This window comes from Calidris pugnax, unplaced genomic scaffold (assembly GCF_001431845.1).
Source record: "Calidris pugnax isolate Ruff unplaced genomic scaffold, ASM143184v1 scaffold51, whole genome shotgun sequence".
Classification (NCBI taxonomy): Eukaryota; Metazoa; Chordata; class Aves; order Charadriiformes; family Scolopacidae; genus Calidris; species Calidris pugnax.
In genome coordinates, this window is record NW_015090797.1 from 7,630,595 (window position 1) to 7,646,304 (window position 15,710).

Here is a 15,710-nt window from a genome sequence, read left to right on the forward strand (position 1 = left end):
CTGGTTGTTTCTTTTGGGGGATGATCCCAGTGGATTATGTGGGATAAGTACTGACTTCTCCCCAAAGTGCTTAAGCTCCTGCAGAGCCTTCTCTTTAGCTTTTTGACAAGAAGAGAAGGATGATTCATTTTTAGGAGGTAAGAACTGTGTTGATTATATGCCAAAGATACCCAAATCTTAATCTTCCTTGCTTCAGACTTGGAATTGTTTGTTCACTTTTTCTGATGCCTGGCAGGAGTAAGAATCAGACTGAAAACAAATGGTGTAGCTGGAGCTAGAGAAAAGCAAATTTTATGCACACAAGCCCTAAACCTCACCCCTCCCACCTCCTCTGCCTCCTGATTTTAGCACCTTCATTCATACATAATTAATTGCTTGAGCACAACAGTATTGTGATAAGAGAGGGGTGAATTTAGTTCTCTGAATAAGGGGTTGTGCCTCCATCAGCTGACTAAGGCCTTCTCTGCTGACTCCAGGATAGAGCAGGGAAGGGGCTAAAGCTCCTCAGCTGCTCTCTCTTCCCTTTTTCCCACTAATCAAGTCCGATACCTCAGTTGATACCACAGAGAACCTACTTGAGCTGTAGGAGCGAACGGTATATTCATAGTGATGCTGAGAGTGAAGAATATCAAGAAAAACCAAGTGTGGAGGACAAAGCTTTCCTCAGCGCCGGAGCAGGACTGATGTGAACCAGGGATTTTAAAAATACATATATTTACCTGCCATACTTGCAAAACAAACCCTGAATTGCTTGAGGTCGTTTGGGTGTCTGAGAGCCCCGTCGAACGAAGGGTTAAGACCCGGCAAGCTCGAGCAGAAGGCTCGGGGAGAAGCCCGAAATTTGGCCGATCGCACAGAGAAGCCCATTTAGTCAGGGGACACCCGGGGAAAGGCAAACCCGGTGCGGGGAGGAGGCAGCCGGTACCCACGGGGGGAGGCAGCCGGTACCCACGGGAGGGAGGATGCAGCCGGTACCCACGGGACGGAGGATGCAGCCGGTACCCGTCCTCGGCGCTGTTTCCAGAAGGAACAGCAGAGGGTGTCGGTGCCCCGACGTGATGCCACCAAGCCAAGCAGCCTCCCGCCGGGGACATGTCCCGTGTCCCCCCTGTCCCCCCGCCCGATTGCGGGGTCTCTACCCCGCAACCGGGCTCCCCGTGCTGTGGCCGCCCTGCCGGCACACCGAGGGGACATCTTGACATCCCTCTCCCTTCTCCCCGGCACCGTCATGTACCCCTTTTCATTATTTTTCCCTGGTTTATACTTGTATAAACTTGTATATACTTCTATTTTCCCGGTTTATACTTGTAATTACTCAGCGGCGTCAAGCGCCAATAAGGCAAGTACCTTCAGCCTTTCGCAGCCATTTGCCTCAGCACATGGAATTGCACCATTTGTTAGACGGTAAAGACATTTAAGCTCATGTACAAAATGTCCCAAGGAGGACAGACGGGCCTTTTACGCTGCACTGTTTGATGCTGTTACTAAATTGTAGATTACTAAGTGTGAAAATTGCGGGGTGTATGGGAGAGAGCCTTTGGAGACACTTGTTTAAATAAGCGGTGCAAGAAGAAAATGAGCCTGGGATCAATTTGCCAACTGCTTACAGCCCAGTTGGGTATCAAACTGGAAAACTGATGCTTCACTTAGGACCATATTAAGTGGGTCACATAAAATACCAAAGCCCGATTTATAGTCCTTACTTGCTGTGTGCAGTGCCACTGAATTCACTAATACTGCTCATGGCAGAAAAATACCAGGCTAAAAATTTCATTTCTAAAAGACAAGGAGGAGGAGAAGGACAAGAAAATTCTCACTAAAGTACAACACAGAAAATCTCAAGAGCAACCCAAGCTGAACAGAACCTGCAGAAGGAGAAAATGTTGACGAGGTATCATTAGTGAAAGCAAGTAGCGCCAAAAGGAAACATCCAATGTAAATTAAGACTTTGGCAGGAGAACAAAGGAAATCATCAAAGGCTTAAACATTACATTCAAGTATATGCCACGTGACTGGGTTGTCTTCACCTTTTTTCTGATTTCACCACTTTTACTGCTATTATAACTGCCTATTATTACAAATTATCAGCATATTCATAAAGTTAATGGCACCAAGGCAGTTTCCTTTTATTTGAATAAATTAGAATCTCATACCAGTTAATTTTCCAAAGTACTTTTCAATTGTGGTAAAAGAAGATTACTAATTGCTTTAGGTTGCTAATTGCTCTATGTACTGAAGGAATTTTTTTAGTAAATGCAAAGATCCTTTGAAACCTCAAGAACAGAAAGTATTTTAGTGCCCAATGTTTTAATTTCCATTGTTTTAATATCGGGTTTTAAGTGAAGACACCTGTGTGTCTTTACTGCCTGTGACTTCTTACTTGCTCTGTCATGCAAAGTGGCAGAAACTGCTGCTTTCTACCAGTAGGGAGAGTTGCCCAGTCAGGCATTTTACACAGCTGGCAGTTAACGATAGAATAATCTGGATTTTGTCCACATGGGCTCTTAAGGAACAAAGTATTAAACATGCTTATAAATCCTTATTTCATATGACACAAAGAAATCACTGATCAGTTTAGAAAACACAAGACATGTATGTAGTCTGTCATGTTCCTGACTTGTAACTCTTTGGTTTGTTTACATCCTACAGACAGAAACTTTGTCCTCTTATATACATACATATATATATGTGTGTGTGTGTATATATATATATAATGGTTCGTTTGCATCCTACAGACAGAAACTCTGTCCCCTTATATATATATGTGTGTGTATATATATAATACCCACCTTAGAGAGATGGAGCCCAGCAACCAACTTCTTATACAGCCCACCTTAGAGCGATGGAGCCCAGCAACCAACTTCTTATACAGATATGCAATTTCTAAGAAAATCTGCATCATTAACTAAAACTGGTGTTACTCCTAAAATTTACTTACCAGAACATAGAAAGCTTTTTATAGGTGTGTCATCCAATGGCTTTAAGCAATTTTGCACAACAGACAAATTCCCTGAGACTGTCCGGTGATCATCTGGTAAAGACACCATCTTGTATAGCAGGTTTTCCTCAAGCCAGAAAAGCTCAAGTTCTGCAAATAAACCACAGTCAAATTTCTTGAACACAGTTTTTGTAGAAATTATTTCGATGTTGCTTTATTACTGCTGAAAATGAATGTATATATACAAATAGAGAGAGAGTGTGAGAGAGGGAGCTCCAGCAGCTGAGGCTGGCAAATGGGTTGGTAGTTAGGGCTAGAGAAACAACCCATTTTTAGGCTTTAGCCTTTTGTCTTGGAGCCAATCCATTGTAGATAAACAAGTATTCAGAGGAAGACAGACTGCTGTCTAGTCTAGTAGCTAAACCTCCTGCTAGACACGTAGAAAGCCAAGGCTCACTTCCTTGCTCCAAACCAGACATGATAACCATCTTTATCGCCCACATACTGGCCAGGAGAGCCAGTCCTTATTGTCTTCTGCCAGTAATGCATTTGTCCAGAACATTCCCATTTAAATTGCCAGTTTCTTCAGCAGCCTGTAAATTCTACTAATACAATTGAACTATTTCAATGTAAATGATAAAATCATCTTGCTAAATTTTTAGGTGTGAATCTGAGCGTCTAACCTCAACCATTCAAATCTGAAGGTTTGACTGTAGATTTTGACTTATATTTACCTTGAATTTTACCAAGTGCTTATGGGGCGTTGTATAGTTTAAAGCCACACCATGCTTGAAGAATGCTTAATCCACCTCTTAAACTGATGAAGAGTTAGGGAAGTCTCAAAAACTATTCAGATTAAATGTACTCTGTTAGAAGTCAGCAATAAGTTCAGACACAATTATGGGTCCTCTAGCAAGATAGGCTTATTATTTATGATGTTAAAACCAATATGGAAGAGGCTAAAAGCTATAAAAAAAGCTTTGGGATAAAAGAATGTCCTACTCTTCTGGAATAGTCAGGCAAGTGTAGCAGGATTAAAATATTTATTGTACTATTATAATATCTGTATCCTGCTAATGCTGCATGGCAGTGACCTACACAGTGCGGTTTCAGAAATCAAAATTTACACACATCATCTCAGAAGAGAGTTTCAGACATCATTTAGAGCAGGGAGTTTCAGAGATTATTTTAGATGATTGCAGGGATGAATCCTGGTTTCACAGAAATTAGTCTGGATGAAGATAAGTCTGGACTTCATAGACAGGTCTACTGAGTGAAGAGGATCATGACGAAGTGTTCTTTATGATTTTTCAGAACAATGCAGGATACCTCTTGTCATTAATTTTCCCTCCATTATTAGACATACCAAAAATACAGGACCAGCTATTAGGAACTAAACAGGATGAAAGAGAGAAGAGCTGTTATTCTACAGGAGAAGTAACACTCTAAATTTTGTATATAGTCTGGACAATACAAGAATGAACTATTTGAAAGTAGACAGGATCAAGCAGAGGCCTCTGCTCTTCTGCCTTTGTTTCCTCTGAAAAAAAAAATTGAATGATCCCAAGGCTGCCACAAAGAGTTACATTCCTGGGTTTCTATAAGTGTTTTGGGGGAAAGAAAGCAGATAAGCTGTTCTTATAATTAGATTTTCTCTTCTTTTGTGTGTCTATGGCAACAAAACAACCAGGCATCTTCACAGTTCATGGTCATCCCTGCTGTTCAGCCCTGCCCCGCGGGCAAGATCAGTCCCACCACCCTTGAAAGTGCTTCAGACAGGCACGCTGGGTTTTAGGTGAAGGTCCTCTTTCATGGATGTTGCCATGGAAGCTTCTTAGTAACTCATCTCTGATAAGTCTTTACTATGCAATTGCCAGCTGGCTGTTTGGCTCAAAAAGCCCTCAGTCCCTCATCACTGTGATTAATCTGAAGACCCATGGCGTGTTTCAGCTGACACTAGTATTATGCACCTGTGGTTTCCCTTGGCTTGTTAGCTCTCCATTCAAACTGCTCGTTTTCCTGATCACCTGTTCACCCTGTAATTTCCTACTCTGTAGCTGCTAGTTTATCCCCTTGGGTTAGTACGTTATACCAAACTCTATTGTAAGGAAGAAATCATAAAGGAAAATAATAAATATTTAACAGTAAACTATGGCAACTCAACTGTTTCTGTAAACCTAAGACAATATGATAATCACAATCAGGTGAAACAGTAATCTTATCTGTGTAACGTGAGCTTTCTACAGAGACCATTTCTGCAACAACTGATTTTGACAAATTGAAGGCCAGTTTCATTTAGTATTGTTCTTTAACAGATTTTGCCACTTAAAAGGATAAGAAAGAATTTACCATTTCCAGATTAATAATTCCTCCTGCAGAGGTGTTTCTGGGAAAGGATCCAGGTTCAACCTTTTTGAACTTACACACCTTATATACACACAGTTGCTACTTTCCCTCTGTGACAGCCCCATGTTGCTTTATAATGGATTTTGGGGCGTATACTCCACTAAAACAATTTACCTCATAATTATGTCCAGGTAGGTAGAGGATTTTTAAATCCTCCGACTCTTCATTTATTTCCCTATGGGCCTTGTTTCATGCACAACTGGACACGATTCAATGAATTCTGGCAGCAAGATTGTCTAACCAGCCCTTCATCGAGGAAGAAAGGAACTACCACAGGTGATGGAGGCTTTCTGCAGTTTGTGCATTCTGATTGATTCTAGCACAGTGTTTTACAAACTGCTTAAATGCCACAGTACTGCTGTGAGGCAAATACAGTAAAAAGGCTCAGTAAGACAGAGAAAACACATAAAGGTTATACTGTGTTTCCAGGCATACAGAAGGAGTAAATGAAAGATCCAGAAGTGGACTCTAGAGTCCCTTCTTTTTCCTTATTCTCTCCTTTACCAGATAATGTGTCTGGCTTTTCTGCAAGCTTTCCTGTCATTCCTCTTCCTAAAGCTTTTCCCCTGTGTTAATATCACTGGAGAGTTGTGCATCCTACCTGTGCACCCTCTGTGAGTCCAATAGTCCATCTCTATCAAAAGCTATCCACCAGAGGCTGGCAGGACTTGGTCCAATTAGCCCTGCTAGTAAGGCCTGACAGAACATGCCTTTTAAAACAGTGAATTATTTTTCTATGATTCTAGATCAATAAGAACGATAGAAAGTAAAAACATGTCCAACACCATAACCTGTAAAAACGCGTATCCTTAGTATTTAACACCACCTGCATGTTCAGGAAATTAGTGGCTTTCATAGTCTGAATACAGCTCTTTACCATGCAGGAGAATGAAAGTGATTATGTGAGACATCTATTCAACTCTAGATGGACAGGAGTTTTACTGGTATAAAATCCATATGCTATTGGTGCTGTGACTTTATGACAGAAAGAATTATTGATTAAAGAGCATAAGAATAATTTCTCTAACTCAGCAGCAGCAGCACTAGCATCTAAGTAATGCTTCAGCCACAAGTCTTTAAAAAAACCTGTTTCCACAAATAAAAAAATATATACTTAATATACATGCTACATGAAAAATGTAAACAACAATTAATTGCAACTCTAAAAAAAAAAAAAAAAAAAACAAAAGAGAAAATGCCATTTGAATTTCTAGTTTTCATTTCACCTCCCAGAAGATAAATGAATTGCACATGGTCTTGTCAAACCTACATTTTGATAAGACTTTTTATGTCTTTGAGGTTTGAAAAAGATCTCTTAGGAAGCATGAACTGACACATGAGAGAGAAGAAATCTTCAAAGCGGTTTAACCTTATGACCAACCAAGAAATAAGAAAACCAGAAAATAAGAAAGGATGACACATTTAGTTCTGACACTCATATATCGATAAGGTATAACCACCATAGATATGAAATACAACTGCCAAATTATAATTTATAAATCTTGGGGAGGATTTAAATTTGGTGTTTTAAAATTCTACCAGATATTAAAATAGAGTTGAAAGATGGCTCCAAAGTAATTTATTCACTGATAAACTATTGGCTCAATAGCTTTCCTTCTGCAATAGAAGATGCAAATATTTTTGCTCCTAAAATATTATTGATGGACACATCATTCTTCCTATTACTGTCTCCCTAGACTACACTGGTATTAAACCTTTCTCATTCTTATTTTTAAGAAAGTTTTTTTCTTTTGTCTTCTTTCATTTTCACTCAGCAGAAAAGAAATATTTCCTTTTCAATCACTCCTGCTGAAACTAAATTCTGAACATATAACTACTAATCTCTTGACCATGAGATCCACAACTTAATCTCCACTATATACCTATTTGCCTTTTGAAACAGGGACATAGATATGTGTGGAAGACACAATATCAGATAAGGTAGTATAATAGATTTTCTGGTTCAAATTTGCAATTTTTCACCTTCTAGAGTACTAAATTTGTCAGAGCCTAATGAGCTTAGTAACTCTTCCTCAATAAAAAAAACTTGTTTTACACCCATCAAGAATTTCATTTAGGTAGCACATATAGAGTTTTTGTATAAAAAAACGCTGATAGGTGGTATTAAACATCTTCAGAGAGTTTTATTCAGTTTTATCAACACTATCATTCCTCTTTTCCTGTAGAGTCAAATTGTCAGTAGTTAAAAATCGTCTTACTCACAAAAGACAGGTAATGCCTGGCTAGCAAGGAGAACAATTCCAGAATGAATAATATTTTAAAAGCATATTTAACCTACCCTAGCCTACCACTGAAAACTGGAAGAACAGAATAAACACTGAAAAAATATGCTTCCATTGAAAAATGTTCCAAATGACTTTGATAGCTACAATTAGTTGGTTGGATTAAGCCATTTAACTGAATCACCAAATTCAGCAAAATAAGCACAAGTTTTGTGGCCCCACTCTCCTTGCCCTACAGTAGCCAACAAAAAAAGCTATCAGCAGTAGTCCTTGAAAAATGAATGATCTTCCTCTATAAAAGGCAAAGTCTCCTCCTGCTCCTTCCCACAGGAAAAATGAATGATCTTCCTCTATAACAGGCAAAGTCTCCTCCTGCTCCTTCCCACAGCCCCCAGTGGAGGGCTACTCCCAGAAGGTTTTAAATCAGCCTTTAAGCAGTTACTGCTGCAGCAGGTAGAGATGCTCAACTGTCGCCATCTCTGAGATACTATTTTTCAGTTTTCAGACAACTTTTCATGCTAAATCTGTTTTGTTTGGCTTTTTTTTTTTCTTCATGTTAACTTTCTGCCCTTAGCTTAATGACTTTGAGAGGAATTAGCAAAGAAGAAAAGCATACAGCCACTTCAGAGAACGAGGTTAAGCAGTTTGGTTTTACCTTTTTGCTGAGTCTTTTTCTGAGGCTCTCTGGTATTTACACATCTTAGCAGAAAGACTTCATATTTTTTCAGAACAGAACCACCTGGAGCTATGAGAGCACTGCTCGTATGGCAATTCCCCCAGATGGTGCTATGTTGGATGCTGTTGAAAAATCTCACTTAGCAAGTGCCTCAAGGAGACTTGTCAGACCATGGGAAGGTGACATCTCCATGGAGTCAGCTGAACTCAGCAATCTCAGCTCATCAGGTCCTGCCCCGGTGCGGAGGCAGCGAAGAGGAAAAGAGAAGCACAGAGCTGAAGGAAGGGAAGGAGGATTATAAGGCTAGGGAAACTGGACAAAGAAAGAGGCAGAGACAGAAAAAAGCACCTGCCTGTTTCTGCCTTTCTTTAGAATAAGACGTAATAACTGTAGACCATACATGGAAAAACTGATTTTCAATTATGCTCACTGTAGAGAGATTGCAGTCTAGGAAAATAGGCTCTGATTATTTTTTAGCTTGTTAACAGAGACAGTAAACATAGTTTTGATTACTTGAATACTTTTTCCTACCTATTCCACTTTAGAATTTCTTTTGTAGTATATCCTTATATTCAGTAGCTACTCAGCACACAAATGATTGAATATCATAGAATAAACCCAGTTGAAAATGCAAAGATTGGAATGATATCTCCCCAAGATTTTCCAAAATCCAGCCACAAGGCAGTAACTTTCAGAAGCTTGGGTTTGCCTGGTCTGGAGCCAGCCAGATATCAAGCCTTTCCAAGGTTTTTTTTCCAAGGTCCAATTACTACTACAGAGAAAAACAGACACTACTTCACAAACTGGCTAAGTACTTCCACTAGCCAATAGGGCTAACAAAACTGAGCTAATAAAAGTTAAGAGTGAAAATAGAGGGAAAATCCTGACCATTTTCCAGTCAAGAGAAAAACACTCATTGACTGCTTCACCATCATGACTGTATCTGTAATTTCCAGTATTTATGGGTTTTAGAAAACCTTTGAAAAGGAAATTTTTAGCACATGAAAGATGTAAATTTCCTACAAGGAATTCTTCTTAACTGCATATCCTCCCTTTTTTTAAAATCTGTAGACAGTTTTTCACCTAGCTCTTACACAGAGAAATTTACACATAAGTTTTCATAAGAAGAGTTTGGTGAACTGTTTCTTTGCTGTTAATAAAAATATCTCAATTTGGAAGGACAGTTACATTGATGTTTAAGTACTTATAATTAAATATACATAAATTAACCACCATGCATAAGTACCTAAGAAAAATAACATTAATTTAGCATGAAAGCATGTGGGTTTTTTTAATTTTCAAGCCTGTTTTGATTATAAACATGGTTAAATAATGTATTTAATATTTGAGAGGGGGACTGAGAATGAATGTCAAGTGATATTTTTTAATACTATAAAAAATTGTACAGATAACAAATATTTATTTTGCAATGAGGCTAACCAAATCTTCATGGCTAAGCTAGAACGCAAAGCTATAAACCAGCATAGCAGTCTATCTGGTTTATATATGTTCTACAGAGATGGCATGCTTCCAGTCTGGAGAAAAATGCATAACAACATGTCGTTACTGAAGTTAATTAACATGCTATTCCCAGAGAACCACTCAATCACAGACTTAGAGGTAGTAATGGATTGGCAAAAATACACTGTTCCAAGTGGATAAATGATGCTCAAACTGACCTTTGAAAAACACAAATTTATTAAACACTTCATCATATAGTGCATTTTTAAGTGTACTTCCTTTGGAAGGAATTAGGTGTACACCACTTCTGTCTGTTTTTACTTTCATGATATAAATAATAAAAAAGGGCACTGTGCCCCAGACAGCTAGTCTAAGCCAAGCCAGGTCAGTGATCATCATGGAGACCCTTAATAACTTGTAAATACTTTAAAAATAAAATAAGTTGTCCTAGCAGCATTGGAACAATTCCTGTCCTGTTTAAAACCTCCTTCATCAGCCTTACCCTCATATGGGGCTCCTAATGTGCTTTCTCTTTTCCATTCAACCATTCAATTTCACTAAACTCATCTCATGTATTAAATCCTTTTGATTATTCTTTTACAAGCTGGGTTAAAATTGGCCAATGGCTTTAAAAGCCATTAGGAGAGAAAGACAGAAAGGTACATGTGACATTTAGTTTTGCTCTTTTTACCTAAAACCAAGTAATACAATTTGATATCTTCTGAATTGTAGGTGTTCTATATGTAGCACAATAAGACTACAGCGCTGCCAGAGATGGCATGCCTTCAAATTAACCAATTTCTTATGGTTGGAGATTAAAAGAAGATAGTATTCTGAAGACAGTGTTTTCCTACCCTCCGGTGCCAATGGAGTTGAAATTTTCTAAGTAGGAACTGACCTCAGAGAAGTTAAAAATGTATAGAAATTTCTCCTGTTTCAAGATAAATGTGATACAGAAAAATAGTCCCTATAGTGGAATGCACTGGATACCTGGACTGTAGCAACAGCAGAAGGAAATAACTATCTTCCAGCAATGACCATCTCATCTATTTTCTTGATAGATACAAAATAAGGAGAGAGACTGCAGCATGAATTCTGATCCACTGTTTCCACGTGCCAGAAGAGGAAGATGACATCAGCTGCCACAAAAGAAGAAGAATATCTGAACAAGAACAATGGGGAAAAAAAGAGTCACTGAGGGAAAAAAAAAAACATGGAATGAATAAAGGCTTTGAAGATGAGCTAAGTTACAAGAAAAATGTCAACAAAAAATAACTATATGTGACAAAAAATCCATAACAGGAGTTTTATACAAGAAAGACAGTGACCTGTTAGAGCAAGTCCAGAGGAGGGCCACAAAAATGGTCAGAGGTATGGAACTCATCTCCTATGGAGAAGACTGAAAGAGTTGGAGTTGTTCAGCCTGGAGAAGGGAAGGCTCTGGGGAAACCTTATCATGACATTTCCATACTTAAAGGTAGCTTATAAGATGGGCACAGACTTTTCAGTAGGGCGTGTTGCAATAGGACAAGAAGTAATGGTTTTAAACTAAAAGATGGTAGAGTTAGATTAGATATAAGGAAGAAATTCTTTAGAATGAGCATGGTGAAACATTGGAACGGGTTGCCCAGAGAAGCTGTGGATGCCCCGTCATTGGAAGTGTTTGAGGTCAGATTGGATGGGGCTTTGAGCAACCTGGTCTAGTGAAAGATGTCCCTGCCATGTATTGCAGAGGGGTTGGACTAGATGATCTTCAGTGGTGCCTTCCAACCCAAACCATATTATGATTCTATAATTTTTATCCCATCCAAGTCAAGTTTAATAATGAAACATACATGCTCAATATGTATCAAACATAGCATCCAAGGTCTTTAAGATTAAAACATGCTACCTGTAATTGGTGAAGATCAATATGAACCACAGTCTGCTTAGAAAAATCGTTTTCCAGAAGAAAGGAAGAAAATGAAAAGCATTGTTCATAAAAATGAAAGTATTTCTCAAGAAGAAGGGAGTTTCTGTACCCAAGCCTCATTTGTGGCTACTAAAGAAAAAGCTCCTTTCCTCAGATATTGCAGCTACATTGAAAAGAGGCAAGGGCATTGAGGCCACTGCCTATTTAGTGAAAGAACAGAGATGCTGGCTCATAATGAAAAGGTCAAAATTAGGTAGAAAATAAACATTAAGTATGGAAAAAAAACCAGTGTTTTAGAAACAAATGCATTATTATTTTTGCAAGAAGACTGGTTAACAGGAGTAGGAGGTGAAATAATGAGAATACTTTTGGTCTCTGCAATTGGGAAATAAACAATGGTCTATGACATACAGCTGAATGATTTGAAATAGATGAGAAAGCAGAATGAAGAGCCTTTTCTCCATTTTAGAGACGGAACGAGATCCTTATTACCACACTGACATTTCTAAGGGTGAAATTTTCATTTATTTTAAGTAAAAGTAAGACACTGGAGTGTAAATCTCCTTAAGCATATATCAACTTATTTCTCTGTCAATCTCTTATTTGCACTACCAGTTAAGCTACCAATGAGAGAAGCTGAACTTGGAGAGCCTGTCATACCTTTATAGGTACATTATTGTTGGAGCAGAGAACATGGTTTTCCATTAATGAGCCAACAAGGCCCAGTTTTGGGACAGAGAGTCAGGAGGCATCAGGTGGGATGATACTGCCTTGGGGAAGAAAAGCCATGATTGAGAGAATTGTTGATTCATTTTTTCATAAGCTTTTCCCCAGCAGTTAATGGAGGGCTGTGCTGCTGCACTGAAACCCCACAGAGCAGAAAGCTGCTTCATCCCAAGTAGAGGCTGACAAGGGAGTGCCAAAGATGGTGCCCATTCTGCTGCCGTGGAAGCAGTTAAACATCGTGAGAAAAAAATCACACGTCCTTGGCACCCACTTTGCATACAGTGAGTGTTTGCACCCATTTTATCAGTATGTCAGCCACTGGCGATTTAAAATGCAATTTTGACAATGTGAAAAACTACACTATTATCAGATTATTGGCTTTACCTAGATTTGAAAGTAAAATTTAAAAAGGGGAGCAAACAATTTGCAAGTGTTACCTGTTCTAAGGAAAAGTCGTATCTTAGTAATATCTTCAAAAAATAGTTGATTGCTTTCAGTTCAATAACTATTTTATTCTTGCTTCCTTGTTAAAACTTTAAGTAATCAACATCATGTTATTTTTTTAAAATATAAGTTAACATTGATGGGTTTTTCTTTCTTACATAATCAGCTTTGCATCCTTTATATTTCTACAGTTGATAGGATTGGTAGTACTTGGACTAAGCTTACAAAAAACTTTTTCTTTTAGTTACTTTTATCATACACTATTTTTACTAAATCTCTGAGAGGCCTGCAAAAGATTCTTTACAAAAGATAATAAATACTTTGTCTGGAAAATTAAGTTTCAAGATCAGTAGGAAACAGGAAACAAAGATTTGAAACGGAAATAATTTTGACAAAAGTAGATCTCTGGTTTTAATTTATCCAGCAGTGATAAAACTCTAATCAGCAACAGATTAGAGAATTTTTTTAATTAAGGAAATTAATATAGACTGAAGCTCTTTTATGAAAACGCATTTCAAAAGGCAGCAGAATCTTAGGACATTCTTAAATCACGAGGGAAAGGAAGTAATCCTCAAGAATGATAGCAGACTTGCACTGAAATTTTTCTTTTAAAAGGGTAATGTATGCAAGAGAAAACAGAGAAAATACATCCTATGCAATATTCTGGAAAGTAAATTATAGTGAGAGATCCTAGTCTTTAACATAAGGTGTGAAATTGTGAAATAAAGGAAATTCCTTCAAAAAGGAAACTGCTAAAATTAACTCAGGACACTTCTGATCCTTGAATCCGGCACAATATCATCCTGAGGCAACCAATTTGCTTCTTGAGTAGCTGGACTGAAGAGCCTCTTGGAAGTTCTCACAGCTCTACTAGATGTGGTCACCATGGGCTCCCAGACACCTGGGGACAGCCCTTTGCTGTGACCAGCCCTGGTTGGAGTCCTGCTTGTTCACCCCCGTGCGGGTCAGGGGCACAGCTCAGGAGGCCCTGAAGAGGAAATCCCATAGGATGCCCATGAGCCTGGCAGGGGGAAGGTTTAGCCGGGCACAACAGCCTGCAGATAGTTCTGATGTAGGGAATAGAGCTGCCCTAAAGTGGGTAGAACAAACCCTAAGTGACCTTATGTTTAGATACCTTCATGTTTGGCATCTTCTACATCATGGCCCTAATTACTGGACTGGAAGCTAACAGGGGAAAGTGAAGTCTCTAGCCATAAACTACTTTTGCTGCTCTTAGTGCTAAGAGACACATTAGAGCCATCTGGATAAACAATGGGAGCATTCCTTCTGCCTAATCCCTATCTGCTATACTATTTCCACCTCGCTTGAATTTATCACACCGCTCTTTTTTGGTTTGGGCTTTTTTTTTTTTTCATCAAGATATCTCCAATATTTTAGATCTCTCCTCTGCCTTTTACGTGCCAGAAACTTCCAAAATTACTTTGTGCTAACCTGCCTTTCATATTGTAAATTTCGATTAAAAGAGAAATACAATGAGAAGTATTTAATGCCCATAAACAATCCACACCGCTGCCATTACAGAGGGAGCAAGTGGTGCTCGTTAGCAGCATGATAAGCACAACCCTGAATTAAGATCCTTTATAACAAACTTCCTACACAGAGGGAGTGGTGGGCTACGCCTGCTGCAATTGCATACACACCTGAAAGAGCAGGGAGCCCACCTGAGGGGCTGGGGCTCCCCTTCAGCCCACCGAGCATTTGCTGTCTGCTCAAAGTTAGTCCTCCAAGTTGACTCTACCGTTGGTGAGATGTGGGCACCAACAAGGCTAGGCTGACCTGGCGCTGCGGATGGCCACAGATTATTTATCTTAAATCTAAACGAATAAGCTATGCGTATCTCAGATCCTGTAGTTCACTTTGAGGGCACACTTCAGAGGGGAATTCAGTCCAAGCATTAAATCAGTTTGAAAAAAATCCTGAATCATACTCGTGGCTACAAACACAATAACTGATATTAACTCTTCTAAAAGAAAGTACTGTTGCTAAACCCAAATGTACAGTAAAGTGTTCTCCAGAGAATGCTTGACTTAACCACACTTCTGTAGCTAGGATGTCAATAAAATACTTCATAAATTTGGGGATTGCTATTAGGTCTTCATGAATAAATCAGTCTACAACCACTGTGAGCAGGCTTTTTTCCTTGCTTCCTTTAAAATGCTAATAGTTTTAGCAATCATATAGTTCAAATGGTTTGTGCCATTTGATTAGACAAGTACTTCATGCCTACAGACTCTCCTGGTGTTATTCTCTAGCCTGATATTAAATATTCTTATTATTCTTAAATATGGGAGGAAAATTCTTGAGAACTGAAAATCTTCCCCGCTGAGAAATCCACATCAATGCAGTAACTGGTGTTACAAACAAAAAGTTCAGAGCATCTCCACTACTCTAAGGAGATTATAGTCCTGCAAGGGTATAAAAAATTTATTGGAGTTTCATAGATAGCTATTTTTTTCCCTTCTCTGGCTGGATTATATTCTGTCTGGAGAGAATGAAGGAAGGTCTCCTGACCTTCTAATGCTGACTGTGATTACTGTGTTAAATGTCACTCCTTGCTCTTATTTAAATGCATGTACCTTTTCTTTCTTGTTTCTGTTCCTTTTCCCTGAAAATTCATCTCTAGATAAAAAATTTACTTTTAAATTGCAGTAACATTGTGTCAGTACATATCTACACTTGAATGTAACAAATAGAGTTTTAAAGTCAAATTGGTTTTGTCCCTAGGAGATAAAAAATATAAAATACCTCCACAGTTACTTCCTTTCATTGCGTTTGGAATGCTCCTCCAGTTCATAGGATGCAAGATTGGCATCATTGATTTTCATGGTTACCGCGTCTCAATACAGTATATATCAATTTAGAAATAAAAAGGCAGCTTCCTAA